Source organism: Rhinolophus sinicus, chromosome 4 (genome assembly GCF_057876585.1).
Source record: "Rhinolophus sinicus isolate RSI-liver-muscle chromosome 4, RSI-T2T, whole genome shotgun sequence".
Classification (NCBI taxonomy): Eukaryota; Metazoa; Chordata; class Mammalia; order Chiroptera; family Rhinolophidae; genus Rhinolophus; species Rhinolophus sinicus.
The window spans coordinates 25,870,063-25,889,175 of record NC_142504.1 but is presented as its reverse complement, the minus strand read 5'-3'; the positions used below and the strand labels follow the sequence as shown (position 1 = coordinate 25,889,175).

Sequence of the window (19,113 nt, the reverse complement as noted above, 5' to 3'; positions counted from 1 at the left end):
GTGAATGATGTTGTTGACCGAGGAAGAATAGGAATAGTTTCTGTACTTAACTCCCAGAAGCCACCCGCAACAGATAAACACACAAAAGCTATCCAGAAACCATCAGAAGTATTACAGAGTAGGGAAGAAAAGAAGATGCGTGACAGAGGGAAAATATGATTAAACAAATAGTATAACAAGGGTCATAACTTGGTTTCCAAAGGTCTACAAAAGATATTGTGATACTTTCAAAGACTTTGGACAAAACAGAGGAACCCAGCAAAATAGCAGAAACTATAATTTACTTAAGACAGATGTCACCAAAGAATAAAAGATTAACTAAAAAAAATAATACTTCGACTTATGTCAATGTCTAAGATAATGTACTAAATGCGTGAGTTCTTCACATTTGTTCTCATTATGAATTCCTAAAGTTGTTAGTCACAACTTTTTCAATAGTGTTTCAGACTGTGATTATTAATTTGACAATTGATTCCAGAATAAAGTGGTCATTGAATCACTTCATATATGATGCTGTTGTCCAAGTAATGCTGAACTTAAGACAAGTCAAATTACATAATTGGTCTCCCTAAACTTACTGATGTATATAAAAATTAAGAATAAAGAGTAATTCTCAAAATAAGTATTTTAATTTGGTTAATGACCCTAAGTATATAATTGCTACCAAATCTATTTACATTAACATATTAGCAAGTGAGTGCTCTAATAATTTTTGGATTTTTTTTTTTTTTAATTTTGGTTTTTCAGGTTTACCACACACCTTCAAATACACAATTTAGCAGATAATTCATTTGACCAGTTGCCATATCAGTTACATGTATGTTTTCACATGTCAGACACAAACAAATCTCAGATTCTCAGCTTTATACCAGATGAGTGAGCTGTCCCGTAACCACACCACAAAACACCTAGGAATTGAGTTCTTATATAGAGTTTTTCTACAGTGATCTGAACAGGTAATTCCAGGTAAATAGCACTTTAAAGCAGAGGCAACAGCCAAAGTATAGAAAAGTGTATCTTTAATATGCATTTCATTTGAAATACATGAGTTTAAGATCTTTTAGCATTTTTAAATGATAATAACATGCCTCCTAATATCAGAGAAGGTATTTGTATAATACATACAAATGCATGCATTGCACTTTCAAAAATTTCAAGTAATATTTTTAAATAAACTTTTGTCTATATCTGTGTTCTGTTTTTTTTCCACTTACAAAGAATTCTTTGGATTATCATTTATCTTCAAACCAAAAATATGACACATTAGTTGCACATTTGATTATTCTTCCTTTTCAGCCTTATATTTTTAATGCTGGATGACAACTACTAATCTAAGGGGAGAATAAACTAAATTTTTAAACTGTTGCATACATTATTATTTTACATAATATTTTTAGGTTGGGAAACCAAATTCTATTCCACAGTCAAATAATTATGAGGAAAAAAGGCAAGTTATGTAATAGTATGATTAAAAATTTTCATGTGAAAACTATCAGTACGCTGACTTGACAGAAAAATTTCATGTGGCCTCCTCAAGCTTAAATATACATACAAATTACGTAACAGAATGTGTTAGAACGCACTCACCAGATCTAGGCTGTGTTCTGAGATCTGCATTTGTAGCAAGTTCTAGTGATGCCAACGCTTATAGACCATGGAACAGGCTGGGTAACAAGGGAAGATTTTAGATAATTCCCAACACACTATATTTTAAGTACTGTAAATGTCATCCTTTTACTGATCATGTTAACCTCCTAAATATTCATCTAAGTTGGTATTTGTTCTTGACAGAAATTAAAGTGACTACCCAGCTCACACTGATCCTTCCAGTGGCTTTACTACTGATATCATTTCCCATCCACCCCCATCCCTGTCATAGGACATTGATCCAATTACAGACACCTGAGCCATGACGACAATAAGATTCTTTCTGGATGATAATTACAGTTTAGTCACTTTAACGTCAGCCCTTCCAAAGGTCTCAGTCTCTGACACTGAGGATCCTTGAAGCTGCCTTTGTGTCTGCCTTTCCGAAGCTCAGTTGATCAATTTGTATTTTAACCCATGAATTAACTTCAATACCCTTCCAAATAAATCCTCCTCTTAATGTGTTACTCAGAGTTGAATTCTGTTGCTTTCAATCCAATGAACAACAATAACACAATTTATCAGAGTAAGGATCAAAGCGTAATTAAAAACATCTGCTCTACTGAATACCAAAAAAAATAATAGTAAGTGCTGCTGTACTGTCCAATAGAATAGCCACGAGGCACGTGTGACTATTTAAATTTGAATTTAAATAAACTAAAATTAAAGGAAATCTACAATCCAGTCCCACTGTCTCACTAGCCATATTTTAAGTGTTCTATATCCATTAAGTGGCCAGTGTCTATCACATTAGATGGAGCCAATAAAGGTTATTTCCATCATTGCAGAAAATTCTATGGGAAAACACTGTCTAAAGACTGGGCTTCATTAAATTAATTAGAGTCTGTGGGTTTGGCAATGTCTGGAAAAACATTACTCAAACATGGTAAGAAATTCCTTCACTGGCCATTGTATTAAGAACATATTTATAAACTATGCCTCTATGTCCTAATTTCTCTTTTCAGAAAGACACTATTCATAAGCTAACTGCCCATTCCTCTAGGAATGCTATGACATTCTTGACCTGATTTCTATCATTCTTTGGTCAGTAAGCTGATCCAACTGTTATATTCATTAGTAAATCATACACAGTTATTACTTGATAAAACAAATTTTCATTTACATGATAAAAATTAAGTCTAAAATGGGAATTATAAATGACTAAAATAAAAACCATTAAAGTACTGGATAACAAATGCTAATTAATTCATCGTGCATATTCATATTAAGTCAAATATGCTAAAATGAGGCCATTCTCAAAGACATTAAAACCAATCAGCCTTATAGAGTCATTGCAGACTCATGAGGAGGGGCTCAAAGGCCACTCACCATCCATTGGTTGGGCAACGATGTCTTTCATGGATAGTACAAGATATCATTTTAGTATATTATTTTATTTGTATCTAAAGTCATATGTCATAATATATTTCTATATTACCTGCACAGAAAAAGTAAAATAGTACAATGTTAATGTTAGAGACTAAATATTTACTATACCATCCACTAATAGGAATGCACTTATTAAAGTGTAGCATTAATTTTATAAAGGGGAAAAGGCATACGTATATTAATACATTCATGCACACATATATACATTTATCTACAAATCTGGACTCAGACTCTGATTTGCCTGAATCTTCAGCCCTGTGCTGGGAAAATATACCGTGTTTCCCCCAAAATAAGACCTAGCATGATAAGCCCTAGCATGATTTTCCGGGATGACATCCCTTGGACATAAGCTCTAATGCGTCTTTGGAGCAAAAATTAATATAAGACCTGGTCTTATTTTTGGGGAAACACAGAAAGCATAAAAATGGCCACTCTTTTTTGTTTTTTCTTGCTTTCAAACTATACCTCTAGCAAGAGGCAATAATTATTTTTTTAAATCCCCTTATTAATAAAAGTAGTAACAAGTTACAGTCTGTATCCATGTATAAACATGGCATTATAAGAAAACCCACAATATTCTGAAGTAAATTTACAGTAACAAACACTTATAGGCTGATGTTTTCTCTAACAACTTATAAAGCAACTCTTTTTCTGCATGACATTTTAAATGCAACATGGTACATTTAATCTGAGTGTCATGATGAAAATAACGTATGTTGCCCATTTGATAGATTTTTAAATAAATAAACCATTTAATACCCATACAAAAATATGAACAATACCTGGAACACGAAAAAATTCTGACTTTGAAATTTAATTATTTAGGCTTTTGAATAATGCAGGGAAGTTTTTAGAGGTAGATGATGAATTAACTAAGCGATAACAACAATATGCTAATGGACTGAGACTTTTCCTTTATACATCAGCTAATTTCAGTCTTTTTCATACCTCTTAAATCTGAAGACTGTGGGTTTGTATGCCTGTGTGTTTATGTGTACTGTGTGTGTGTGTGTGTGTGTGTGTGTGTGTATTTGTGTTGGGCGGAGAGAGTGAATTAAGATAAATGATATCTATATAAGGAAGAACAGCTATGAGTACATGTGCTACTGACATTTCAATAGTATCATTTACTTGAAAATTATATTTAACCATATTGCTCGTTAATTAAATTACAGCATCCTCTAAATCTGGAGTATTATGGTTTCTGTTATATCATATGCAACTCTATAATTGATAAAATAATTTTGGTGGGTCTTCCCAGCAGATTTACCAGCATAGATTCCAGGAATTAAACCAACCTATTCAACTGAGCGTTCAATTCCATGTAATTGGCCTGTGCTCTCCTAACTCAAAAAACAACACTTATTAAACTGCAATATATCTTATTACTTTATATAAAAAAAAGTATCATACATCTAAGTTATAGAGCAGCCTTAGTGAAACAAAATCCTCTCTTCCATTTTAGAGGCCATTAGAAAACCAAACCTAATAGGTGAATCAAATCCATGGGGGAAGCTCAGATAGAACAGTAAAAGAATATGGACAGGGCTTCTCTGAAGGATTACAATCCTGTTAATTTCTCTCTTGAACTGTCATCAGTGACTCCTACACTTCACTCCTACGTATTGTGTGACAAATGGAAAGTATACCTGTTTCAAGTATGCAATCATATTAAGACTCTGATGATTTGCTATTCAGTTGTCCCATTTCTCTTCTCAAGCATGTCATGATGTTACTATTATTATTTCGTTTATATTACTTTGCATTTTCCAATGAAAGTATGTATCACTGACTCTGAATATTTTTTACTTACCACTACACAAATTTTACATTAATGTAAATATGACTAAGGAAATCTTATTTTGCAACATTGTCATTACTACTGATTATAGTGTTTGCACTTATTCAAAGTAAGTCATTGCAAGGAGGACATCATCAAGGTATTTCTTCTGCACCAAAATGTTGTGATATTTGTTAATGTATTGTTTTATGTAAATTAACATGTGAATGTAAATTTAAATGTCTTAAAAAAACATTTCATTCAATCTATATAAACCTGTTGATTAATTATAACCAGTGATCTACACAAAAAGAGCTTGTGAGGTGCAAGTATACAAATGAGAGCAGTAGAAAACTAAGAAATTTAAATTACAATCACATAGACTTTTAATCTAAAATCAGTGTTCCTGTAATAAACAGTTCCTTTTCCACTAGGAGGTGGAGGAAACTGAGTAGGAAAAATGTTTATCAGATACTGGGTATTCCAAATAAAGAGGGGAAGCTAGTACATACTCCTTTTCTCTGCCTCTACAGTACAGCTGCTGTCTATCATCACAGCACTAGAGTAAGACCATGTGGTCCATTCAATGAGTGTCTTCATCAACGGCTATTGATCAGCGTGCTATTCTATAGTAAGTCTTATTATCATTCCATAGTTTGCAATTAGTTCCTTACTTCCTTCATTTTTTTAGAGTATCCTTCATGAGTCTTATAAAGAAGTTCAAACGCTTATAAGAGCTCAGTGCAGTGAAATTCTTTTGAGGGAGGACAAAGAATTGATACTGGTGGGGAGAGAGTAGACAATAAACAAGCCAACACAAATGGGAATAACCAATAATAATAAAAGACTATACAATAATGATGAGTGTAGTTAGTTTTCTGTATCTCAGGTTTTAGCACCATATAAGTGGTAGTAAAACGATAGTAAAATATTTTTCCCTCTTTGATTTTTATTCAACAACTATTTATCATTCATCTATGATATTACTGGTAATTTGGTCTGGGATAAAATAAAGTTACTTTTGATACTTTCTGATAAACATGAATTTTAGGTCCCTAAAATTTTGTACTTATACAAGTACCTCTTTATAAAGTACATGAAGTGCCTTCAAGTACAAGTAATTGAAAGTGTAAGTAATTGAAACACTGTAACAAAAAAAAACATCCACATAATTTAAAAATACGTGAAGAAATTTTGATTTAAAATATTTTAATTGGAAAACAAGCAGAGAAGTATTCTTACAAGGCTGTATTTTCACTTGGGAAGAACACGAGTCCTGCCACATGTGAACAATGTCCAAGCTACGTATATACCTTATTAACAATTTCATAGGTCCACCATGGTGACAAAAACTCTTTCCTGAGGTAACTTGTCAAAATGAAATTAATTTTTACTATTATGTAAAGAAGAAAAATTAACTGGAGGAATAGCGAAAAGTACTGGGTTGTAATTTCTCACCTATGTTCTATGCGAGGTTCCAACATGGACAACATGTCAGTGCAACTTTAGAATGATTTGTGCCAAAAGGGGAAAAAAAATCACCTTCACTGTAAAAATTATATAACTAAGTATGTAGACAATTATTATAAACCATATAATGTACTGACACCCAGGTCTAAATATTTAAGACAAAATCCTTCAATGTTTTTTGTTATGACTTAAGACTAGATTTAAGCCACCTATTTTCAGACACTGGACAAAATGCTGAAGTTCAATAATCTGTACAACAATGTTCAAAATTATTTGTAGCTAATCTACATAATATCAGCATAAAACAGTTTACAATTAACACTCCAGGAACTCTTTTTTGGCATTAAAGAAAAAGGTATGGTTAGTACATTTCTGCTCTTTTCAACTTGGATTCTTTCCTTCAAAATCATTAGAATTCTGTGCCTCTGTTATGGATATACTACGTAGGCAATTACCCAGAGAACACAGACATCCATAAAAAAAAAAAAAAAGGATAGGTGCAACACATTTTCTCTAAAAAGAAAAATAAGCTGTATTTGGAAATATAAAATTGACACTATGCATTTTACTAAAAAAAATGTTTTAAATGATGTCACCCTTTTAAAAATATAACTAATAAACATAATACTTAAAACAAACTTTGAAGGTTTGGAGTAAGAATTAGAAACATTTACAAAATCAACAGGGGACATAAACATAGACACAATAGAATACCTACCATATTTGGAAATCACAAGAAATGAACTCAGATTTGATTTTTAAAAAGTGATGTCCTTCCGTACACAGGGTAAATTTTATGGCAATTTCTTAATGAAAAAGGAAATGGAAACTCACTGTCGGTTGCACATAATTATGTTCTTAGTTGACTGCATAGTACAGTTTTTATAGTTCTCATTCCATACTAATTTCAGTGATTCTAAACATAAAATATTCTAAGGTAAAATATTCTTAGAGTCCTAATAAAACAATTCTCCCAGGCATATTTGCAACCACGCTATGTACTCTAGCTTAGTTGTATTTAGTATCAGTAGTGTCAGGAAAAGCGAAATACGCAGAACCTTCTCACAGATCATTGTTTCTGTGTTAGGTTTTTTTTCAGATGATTGTTTTGGACAAGGATTATTTTTGTCTGGTTGCTCTACTTATTACGTATGCATACCTGCTCTCTTGTGAAACTAAAGCCTCATAGGAATGCCAAGGTTAGAAGTGAGGCTCTGTAATTTTTCCATTCGTCATCAGGTACGAGACTCAAGTATCAGATTGTCTTTCAACTTGTTTACATAGTTGGTACCAAAGCCTGTTTGAATGTTCCTGTGTGTTGTTTACTTTTGTATTTGTGACTAAAGTATTGCTGCCAAGTTTTCTATGGGCTCTCCAAAATGTTTCAGTGATAATAGGTTGGAAAATGTTATAGAAATTTTTAAGGGAAAAAGTTCAAGTAAATTAAGGGAAAAAGTTCAAGTAAATCTATAAGCAAATGTGGGCGGAGCCACTTCCATGTAGATCATTAACTCTTAATAAGAAGGATAATAAAAGTAAGGCATGGATGATATACTGCATATTTAATATTAGCAGGGAAATAATGGTTAAGCAGTAAAAAAACATATAAAACTGAGACTGGAAGGTGATCAGCAGAGCAGAGATGAAACCACTGTGGCAGGAAGAACAGGACAGAGAAGGCACAATAGCAAGGATGTAGAGTCCTGGCAGAGTGTTTGTACGTGGATTCCCCTGAAGAAAGCATCCTGTTAAATGGCCATCCAGCAAACATTCAAGCCCAGATGCCCAGGCTCAGACACTGAGGGATTAACCGCTACAACAAATGTGAGCCCACGAACAAAAGGGCCCCCTCGCCTGGAATTAATCAGCCAGCTCTTCAGGACACAAATCTCATTTCTCTTTTCTAGTATCTGACAATATCCTTTAACTCCATCTCTGGAATGAAGTGCAAATGACATGCTGATATCACCATCTGATATCAGCTCATCATTATTTTAATTTATTTTTCATGAAAGTGATTTCTTTCAAATTCATCATATGCAATGCCAATATTTATTTCAAAGCCAACATATTCCTGTATTTCATTGAGCAGCATTGTGGAGATAGCACAATGAATGACAAAAATACATAGACACAAGAATGGGCTTTAAAGTCCTTACAGGTATTGAAAGTCAGAAGAGGCATTAGGTTCAAAATCCAGGAAAATAGTTTGGACAACAGAGATAAGCTAAGGAAATAAAGAGACTGGGAAACACAGGCCAGACAAAGGCAAACCTTCTATACAATACTAGAAATTTAGAGCTCAATTCTGAATATTAATGGGAATTATACGATATCAACATAAAACAGGGCCTGAAAATAGCAAATTGGACTTATTCCCTTAGTGTTTTCAAAAAGTCTGAAGTACTGAGCCTCAGTAATGAAAAGCCAAGACAAATAAGAACCTCTGGGGCCTGCCCGGTGGCTCAGGCGGTTGGAGCTCCGTGCTCCTAATGACGAAAACTGCCAGTTCGATTCCCACATGGGCCAGTAGGCTCTCAACCACAAGGTAGCCGGTTCAACAACTCGACTCCTGCAAGGGATGGTGGGCTCCACCCCCTGCAACTAAGATTGAACACAGCACCTTGAGCTGAGCTGCAGCTGAGCTCCCAGATGGCTTAGTTGGTTGGAGCACGTTTTCTCAACACAGGTTGCCAGTTTGACTCCCACAAGGGATGGTGGGCTGCGCCCCCTGCAACTAACAACAGCAACTGGACCTGGAGTTGAATGGTGCCCTCCACAACTAAGATTGAAAGGACAAAAACTTGACTTGGACAAAGTCCTGGAAGTACACACTGTTCCCCAATAAAATCCTGCTCCCCTTCCCCAGTAAAATCTAGAAAAAAGAAAGAAAAAGAAATCTCTGAGCTGGAAGACAAAGTAATGTGAAGAGAAAGAAAAGTACACATTAATATTTTTTTTTAAGTTTGAATTTCGTAACAAAGTATTATTTACATATAATAAAATGAAGACCCTAAGTGTTCAGTTCAGTGAGTTTGGGCAGTTGCAAGAAACCCTTTAACTATCACCAAAAACAAGATAAAGAACATTTATAAAATCCCAGAACCTTCCTTTATGCCCCTTTTCCTGTCCATTTCTACCTCTACCTGAGGCAACCACTTTCTGATTTAAATATCCATCCTGGCAAACACTCAAGCCCATATGCCATATATTAGTTTTGCCTGTTCTTGGACTTCATGTAAATGAAATCACATTGTATACTTTTTTTGTTTGTTTGTTTTGTTTTGTTTTTGCATCTAGAGTCTTTTGTACAATGAAATAGTCTTGAGATTCATCCATGGTGCTTCTACCAGTAGTTCATTCCTTTACATTGCTGATTAGTATTCCACTATACACACTCTACATCATTTGGTTTACTTTGTTGATAGATATTTGCTGTTTTTGGTGTTTTTTTTCCAAGTGTTGGCCTATTAAGAATAAGGCTGTATGAATATTCCTGTAGAAGTATTTTTGTGAGCATACGTTAGATGTCACTGTAGGTATCTGGGCCATAGGACAGATGTAAGTTTAACTTTCTAAGCAACTGCCAGATAGTTCTCTGAAGTATTTTTCATTTTCACTAGCAATTTATGAGCAACTATGTACCCGTTTCTACAATATGAAGTTTATATTAATATAGTAACTTTGTTATAATTTATGAACCAATATTGATAAATTTCATATTGTCAGGTGTTTGCAGCCCTGCAAGTGGATGGGAAACTGTACTGATTTCAATTTGCATTTCCTAATGACTAATGATGTTCATTACTTTTACATTTTCTAATTATCTGTTCCTATGTATTTTTTTGCAAAGTGTCTGCCATGTCTTTTGCCCATTTTTGAATTGGATCATTTGTCTTGCATATTTACCTTGTATACTATGAACTTACTAATAATTTATTACTGCTGGTATCTTTCTTCAGGCCCATAATATTCTACATATAAAATCCTGTTTCTTTACAGTCTTGTTTGTAAACCTTATGCCTTTCAGTCCTTTCCATGCCTTATTACATACAGTGGGTAGAAACTATAGTAAAATGTTGATATAAGTTGATGAGAGCAGACATTTTTATCTTATTCCTGATCATAATGGAAAGTCATTTACTAATCTGTCATTATGTATTTTATCCCAGTTTGCTCAAATTTTTTATAATGAATGTTAAATACTGTCAACAAGTTTTTCTGCACTTATGTAGATGATCATAATTTTTTCTCCTATTTTGTTATTTTGTGAATAACATATTTATTTTCAATGTTAATTATCACATTTTTCTCCTATTTTGTTATTTTGCGAATAACATATTGATTTTCAATGTTAACCACTAGCATTATTCTTTTATATATTCTTGTATGGAATTTGCTACTACTAACAAATTTCCCATCTATGATCATGGGAGATATTGGTCTGTAATTTTCCTTCTGGAACAGTTATTTACCAGGTTTTGATATCAAGATCATGCTGCTTCATAAAATGAGTTGGGAAGTGTTCCCTCCTCTATTTTTAAAAAGAATTTATTTAAGGTTGGTTTTATTCTTCATTTAATATTTGATATAATTCACTGATAAAGTTGTCTGAGATTTCAGTTTTCTTTGGGAGGTTTTAATAATTTTCTTAATATATATGGAGCTATACAGATTTTTCTATTCCTTTATGTGTCAATTTAGTAAGCTGTATTTTTCAATTCATCCTTTTTATTGAATTTATTAACACAAAGCAGTTTCTTAACTTCAACATGATGGGCATTATGGCTGGACAGGTCTTTGTTACGGGAGGATGTTCTGTGTCCTATAGAATGTTTAGCAGGATCCTTGGCCTATATCTCTAAGATACCAGTAGCACCACTCCTTCCAGGTTGTGACAATCAAACTATTTTCAGTTATTGCCAAATTTGCCCTCTGGGAAAAACTGTCCCCAGTTGAGAATTAATCAAGTTTTTCATAATAGCCCTTTATTATGAACGTTTGTAGGATCCCTATTAAGTGTCCCTCATTATTTAATGATTTGGGTAATTCATATTTCTCAATTTTTTTCTGTTAGGGGTTACCACATGTATTAATCACTTCGAAGAACTGTTTTTTATTTTCTCCATTATTTATTTTCTTTATCATTAATTTCAACTTTTTTATGTATTATTTCCTTTCTCTTAAGTTGGGTTTAATTTTGTATTCACTTTTCTTTCTTCATGTGGAAGCTTAGCTAATTGACTGTACACCTTTGATCTTTTCTAACATAAGTAATACATGTTATAAATTTTATTTTACTGGTGTTTTGGATGCATCCTACAAATTTTGATATATTGTGTTCTCATGAACATAAGGAGTTCAAAATATTTCTCTTTTTTTTTCCCTGGTTTCTCCTATGATTCATGGATTATTAACTTCTAAGTATGTTGGCACTTTCCAGGTATTTTTGTTATTGATTTCTAATCTGTGGTCACGACATATACTCTATGTTTCTGATCTTTTGAAATGGCTTGAGACTCACATGCTAGCATATGATTTGTCTATCATTTGAATGCTCTTTGCGCAGTTAAAAGGAATTTTTACTTTTAGTTGATGGATATCATATTCTATTAACTCTATTAGGTTAAGTTGGTAGATAGTGTTATTCAAATCTTCTACATTTTTCCTGATTTTCTGTCTACTTTTATATCAATTATTTACTGTAGATTTGTCTATTTCTCCATTTGATTCTGTCAAATATTTCTTTGTGGCTTTAAGGTTCTGCTAGTAACTGCGTGCATATTGAGAATTGTTATAGCTTCTTAAATGATGAAGATTTTTACCACCAAGAATATGCTTTTGTATCTATGGTAATAAATCTTTGTATTGAAGTCTATTTTTTTTTAAATGAATATGGTGATACCATCTTTCTTATACTTATATTTGTCCTGGTATGTTTGTCCTACCCTTTTCCTTTACGTATCTTCAATTTTAAAGTATTATCTTCAAATAATAAATTACTATGTAAAGAAAAATATAAGAACAGTGCAACACAGTAATTCAACTTACATTCCCTCCTACACTTTGTGCATCAGGACTTCTGTCTGGTATCATTTCACATTAGTCTGAAGAACCTGTAGAATATATTCTAGAGATGTTCTGGAGATAAATTTGCTCACTTTGTACATCTGAATATACTTTATTTTGCCTGAAATATTTGTTTGTTTTTTCTAGATACAGACTTTAAATTGATATAAAATTCTTATATTCTTAGCACACTTAAAAAATGTCAATTTCCATGGCATCCATTGTTTCTGATATAAAAAACACTAGTGATTTTTTCTTATCACTGTTTCCCTGCATGTATATCTTTTTCCTGTGACTGGTTTTAAGATTTTTTGCTAATTCTCTTTGCTTTTCTTTGGATTTATGCTTTTTGGGATTCACTGTGCTTTCCAAACATATGTATTGATATCTTCAGTTACTTTTGGAGATTTCTGTTTTATCTCTTTGAGTATTTCCTCTGCCCCCTTTCTATTTCCTCTCCTTGGATTCCAAGTACATGTGTGCAAGACCACTTGATATTATCCTGCAGATATAAGAAACTTTCTCCCATCTGCCCCTTTTCTTTTATCTTTACATTTGGTTTGTATAATTTCTATTGACCTGTCTCAAGTTCATGGATTCCTGTGCTGTGTCCAGTTTGTTGATAATCCTATCAGTGACTTTTTGTGTGTGTGTCTAATATTTTATTACTAGCATTTCTATTTTTTTAACATTTCCCATGTTGTCCACTTTTTCTACAAATCCTGTAACATATCATAGTAATTTTAAAGTCCCTATCAGATAATTCCAACATCTGGTCCATTTCTGTGTTTGCCTCTATTGTTTTCTTTTGCCATGGCTCACATTTTCTTGTGTCTTCAAATATCTCATAATTTTTTATTGTACGCTAGATGCTGTATAAAAAAAACAGTAAATAATATTTACTCTAAAATATATCTTGCCACTTTTTCTGTCAGGCCTCTTGTTTGGAAGGCTGAGTCTACGGAATCTTCAGATTTGCTGAGTCCGGGTTTTGTTGACGCGTTCATTAGATTCAGTTCACCATTTCCTTCAAATGTCCTTGGGTTCATAGTAGCACTGGCTAAACTCTGGAGATCACTTTGTACCTGACAGCTCATCCACTAAATTATCTCCAACTCTTTTAGCTAGAAAGTCCAGCTTTCAGAATGCCCGGGAGTTGTTCTCTTTATTCCCAAGTCTTGCCTGTCTTTCTGTGTCTCAGTAGAACTCTCTGTCCTACGGCCCTGCCCCCAGCCTTCAGAGGGCTGCAGCAGTACACCTGAGGAAGGCCTGGGATCCTCAAAGGCATTGCTCCCAAGGACCCTGCCTCACTCCCTGCCGTTCACTACTTTTGCGCACTTAATTTAGGCCTTTGGAAAGCAGTTCTAAAGGGTGGGAGCAGACTCACTCTGACTGGAGTTCCATGAGACTGTAATCTGTCTTTGCAGCCCACACACAGCCATTTAAACATTTGGCTGGCCTTCCATTGCCCCTGCTTATGGTGCAATCATGCAGTAAAAAGTTACTCAGTGTTCCATAAACTGTTCTGTAAGAACTGAAAGAAGCTGCCATTCTCTGTTCTCTTAGGAAGCTCTCCTTTTGGATTTAAGTTCATTAAAGTTTATTTGTGCCCTCAGCTCTCAGTTTAAGTTTTTGAACTGACTTTTAAAAATCTTGTCTGGCTTGTGCTTGTTGTGAAGTAGAGCATGTCTCCTGTAACTTTATAGATCCTGATTGGACTCTGTATTTTTCTTATTTTATAACCCTTTCAGAATACCTCCTTCAGGGTTTCTGGACTCTTCCTCTTTTCAGAAGTAGTGATGATTACTTACTGCAAGACTGAAACTACTCCGTTTCTCCCCTAGTCACTGAACTTGACTCACCGTCCTCCCTTGATTCATGTAGTAAACAGCTACTGGATCCCCTCGTGACTCTTGTATCTGGCCTTGTCACTTAGTCCCCAGTCTCTCGCTCCAGTCCTCCTTTCCTTCCTCTATATCTATTCAGAGGTGGGCCTCCTAGTACTTTGAGAACAATTCCAACCTTTGGTAGGAAACATATAAATACACCTTACCTTAAAGACGCTTGGTTTATTAATAAGCTCCATTCTGGGATTAGCACCTGCCACAGATGTACTGCTCAAACATTTTGCCTAGATCCTTAACTTGTGTTACGTAGGTGGTCTGTTCAGGGCTTCTCGCACTGTTTTAAGGATAGCCTCTTCTTGAAAGCTTTTGTTTCTTCAATACTAACCATCTGGTCTAACCCTGGAATCTGAAACTACTTACCAGCTGGGCTGACCTTTTAGATTTGACAAATTGCCCAGCTGAACGCATCAATTGCCTATCATTCTTTGACTTCATCTATAGTTATGGCCTCTGAAGAAAAACGTATCTGTCATTTCCCCTTCCCTCCAATTACTAGAACTCCATGTTGAGTAGTCCCATTGTCTTCCCAAGTCACTTGCTAAATTTATTGTCTCACCTGAGATTGCCATCTGAATATTTGATTTAATACATAAGCTTAAAATACAAATATAGGAGATACTAATTAAGATATTAATACTAGGAGAATATATCGGGGGTGCCAAAAAAATGTATACACATGACTTGTATTCATTATTTGTTATCGGTAGATATTGAGTGCTATCAATTTTAATACAGTTTTTTCTTTTCTTAAAATGTGTGTACCTCTTTTTGGCACACTTTGTATTATTTAAATCCCAAATGATCTTCAATTTGAAAATGTATCAGGATATATTTTTTAATATAGTGGGCTTCATCTATTCCTTGACTGCCAGTGGTTATTACTATTTACTGATCGTTTTGGTCTACCAGCCATCTCATTGATCCCGTTCCACTAGTTCATTAGGGAATATACAAAACATGACGAAATTTCAAAACTTCAAATTATGCAGCCCTACTCCTCAGCTACATCATTGATGCTGTTCAGGCTTAACAACTCCTTTCTCCAAATTTCATATTTAACTCCTTTCACTATCTCTCAGGAAATATTCAGTGATAACCAAATCCTGCCAATTCCATTTCCCAATTATTCCTACCTATTAATCTTCTCTGTACCCCAGACATCATTACGTTTGTTCTGGACTCTTCTCACACTTATCTAGTCTCCCAGCCTCCAAAATCCTTCATTCCCATTCCCCATTCATTTTCAGCAACAATTCCAGAAGGATCTTTTAAAAATGCATATATGACCCAAATAATTAGCATTATCATTAATTCCTTAACTTAATGCACAGGCTCCTTCATGACTAAGTTACTTTCTCAGTCTTCAGACATTTTTTTTTCTATTTTGTCCTTACATCTAGACTATGCTTCAGTCATACAGATGTTTACAGTTAAATGTACCATACTCTTTCATAGCATAAAGCCTGTGCACATGTTATTTTCTTGTCTGCAACTCCATTTCCGGCTTTACTCAGCTAGCTAGCTGCTCCTCAGGTATCTCCTCCTTCAGAAAGTCTTTATTAATTGCTGAATCTGAATCAAGTTCTATTTCTCTATGCTTCCTATGCAAATCCTGATCACAGCACTTACCACATTATGTTGTAATTGTTGATTTACTTAACTCTCTTCCCCACTAGGCTTTAACTAATGTTGATGAATTTGATTCCATCAAAATTAAGAACTACTGCTCTTCGAAAGGCTTAGTTAAGGAAATGAAAGGATAACCACACACTGGGAGAAAATTTTTGCACATCACATGTCTAATCCAAAATCCATGCTTGTATCCGTCATCCATGCTTGCATCTAGAATCCATGCCTGTATCCAGAATATACAAAAACATTCATAACTCAGTAAAAAGAAAACACTATAAAAATGGGTAAAATTTTGAATTTTTACCATCTTCACCTAAGATGTTAAGATGGCAAATAAGCACTTGAAAAGATATTCAACATTAGTAACCATCAGGAAAATTCAAATTAAAACCATAAAATAAAACCCACATAACTTATCTATTATTAAAATGGCTAAAATTAAAAAGAATAACCATTCAAAGTGCTGGCAAAGGTGTGGATCAACAAAAAACTCTTAAACACTGCTAGTGTGAATGTAAAAGGATACAGTCACTTCAGCAAATAGTTTGTCGGTTTCTTAAAACATTAAACATACACTTACCACAGTAAAAAAAATGCAAGCAACATGTCTGGAAAGACTTGTACATGAATGTTCACAGCAGCTTTGCTTGTAACAGCCAGAAAGTTGAAACTTTATTCAGTGATAAACATCCATAAACAGCTGAACAGACACATTGTGGTCTAGCTTTATAAGGGGATACTACTTAGCAATAAAAAGGAATGAACTATTAACACTTGCAACAAATTGGATGAATCTCAATATAAGTAAACTGAATGAAAAAAAAAATCTGGACAAAGAAAAGTAAATAATGTTTGATTCCATTAATGTAAAATTCTGTAAGATTCAAGTTAATCTATAATTGCAGAAAATGTATCACTGGAGGAGCAGCAAGAGTGCAATTACAAAGGGACACAAAGAATTTTTTTTTGTGGTGTAAATATGCACATTATTTTGATTGTGGTTTTGGTATTGCAACTGCTCAGATTACACACTTAAACATGTACCATTAATAGTATGCCATTATTGCTTTTTTATTAACCACATTATTATTATTAATCACAATAAAACTTTCTAAAGGAATAAAAAAATGAAAACATATCTACAAATGTGTAAAAATCTCACCTTCTTTATCAATCTTTTAGTACCAGTTACATTATTCTCCTATGCATACTTCTATTACCATATACCTTATCATGTTTCATTGTTTTTGTTTTTGTTGATTTATCTGTCTGCCTCATTAGATTTTCAGCAATATGAAGGAAGAGATATTATTTTTGAGATTGATTTATTAGAGATAAAACATGGTCTCTCAGAATAACACATTGTTTCTGCTCAAAGTTGAACACTGACTTGAACAGACATTGTCTTATACTGATACCTAATGCCTGCTTCTAATACTATTTGTCGTTGTTTTAACATGATCATTATTACTAGTACTTGAAATTTGAACTAATCTGGGAGATCGGAAGAATTGAACACCTTCACAGTGATATTTAAGAAGTTTGAAAAGTTGGAATCAGAACATTAAATACATGTATTCTGACATACCTCTTGCAGGTATACCAGCTTCTACTTGACTCCTCTGTCTTAAATCTAAAACTAATCTGGTCATCCTATGCATTTCTGAGATAGGAAGGAGGCAGGGCCTCCAAGAAAACCATTAACTACCAGTTGAAGACAAAGGACCTGTAAATCAAGAAGAGACAAGGAAACCAGTCAGAAGGGCCAAGAACAAGATGACTCGGAGATTCACCTCCAACTAACCTCCAGCCACACTATAGTCATGGTAACACATCTCCATCCTAAATGATGCACCCATCAGCACCATGACACCTCCAGAGGGCACTATATAAGGACAAAAAAGGGGTGTATCCCAAATTCCCAGAAAAGCTCACCCCTTCCAAGAATGAATACGAATATTCCTCCTCCTTATTCCCACATTAAAAAGCTTAACTAATAAAAAACACAGCTGTAAGGAGGGTGGGGACTGCCTCTAGCCTAAGGGCAGCAGCTTCTGCTCTGCTTACAGAGTGGATCTTTATTCAATAAACTACTTTTGCTTTATTTCCCTGTTCATGCTTGAATTCTTGCCTGCAACATTTCTGTGGTTCAAGATACTGCGTTAGGAGTGTCATGTTGGGAAATAATAAGAAATAACAATGCTAATATGTCAGGCTGTAACCATCTGTCCTAATTTAGGAGTCATAGCGGGGAGGGGCTTTAGAAAGCACTTTTAGGAAGAGAAAGTAAGTAAAATGAAAATTAAAGCAAGTTTTGGGATTAGCATAAAAATCTTAATACAAATTAAGATGAACTGTAAATGGTATTCTTTTCTCCCACAAACTAAAACTTTTAAAACTATGTGCAATCAAAAACTCCTAGGAACTCTATTGGTATTTTATTATATTTAGCTGTGTTGTCTAAAATAATGTGTCCTGCCCACATGAGTTCTTCAAATAGAGCTAGTCTGAATTGAATTGGGCAAATTTTTGACTTCACATGAAAAACAGAATGTAAAATATCTTTTAATTTTTTTATCTTGATCGCATGTTGAAATAAAGTCTTAGGCATATTGGGCTATTAAAATTAATTCCTTTTTCTACTAGAAAATTTAAAATTATATGTATGGCTTGCTTTTGTTGCTTGTTCATAGTTTTGACAGCATTAGTATAGAGAATAAACACTGTCATCCAATGCCTGACCTGATAATTGGCATTTCAGAGGAAGACTTGCCTTAACTATAGTTAGTCCTTCTTATGTTTTAGTCATTCTATTTTGAATAGAGGAACAAAAGAAGAAAAGACTCCAAAATTTTAACAGCAGCTGTCACTGCATTCTAAAAGGATTGGGCGGGTACTGCTGTGTGGAAACAAATGTTAGGGGGCATTTTGGTTATAAAAGAGAGGTCTCTAGGCTAGTCTTTCTTACGAAAAAGAGGTTGAGATACGGGTTGAGCCAAAGTGGTCTGTATAAGAGAAATCTTCTGTTTTCATCTATAGCAGCTTGAGGAAATGGGAGCCTGGGCCCCAGGACTTATAGTAAAGCATCTGGGGAAAAGCTCTTTGGAGTGTCAGAGTGGGTCCCTGCAGAACTCCTGGAGGGCCCCTGGAGCATACTGGGCTCAGAAGGAAGGGGGATCATTACATTATGACTCTTGGGATAAAATGAACTTTAAACTT

The 19,113-nt window shown here is 34.2% G+C and overlaps 1 protein-coding gene across 3 annotated transcripts in view; it reads right to left on the bottom strand.

The window, feature by feature from the left end:
• LOC148758342 (uncharacterized) overlaps positions 1-19,113 on the bottom strand; it is a 264,478-nt gene that overhangs the window by 241,952 nt on the left and 3,413 nt on the right. The window contains exon 2 of one of the 3 annotated variants that reach the window (XR_016021069.1): positions 1,588-1,664. The exons of the other annotated variants lie outside the window; for them this stretch is intronic. The gene's annotated coding sequence lies outside the window, so the exon portion shown is untranslated. The remainder of the gene's footprint in view (positions 1-1,587; positions 1,665-19,113) is intronic. 3 annotated transcript variants of the gene reach the window in all.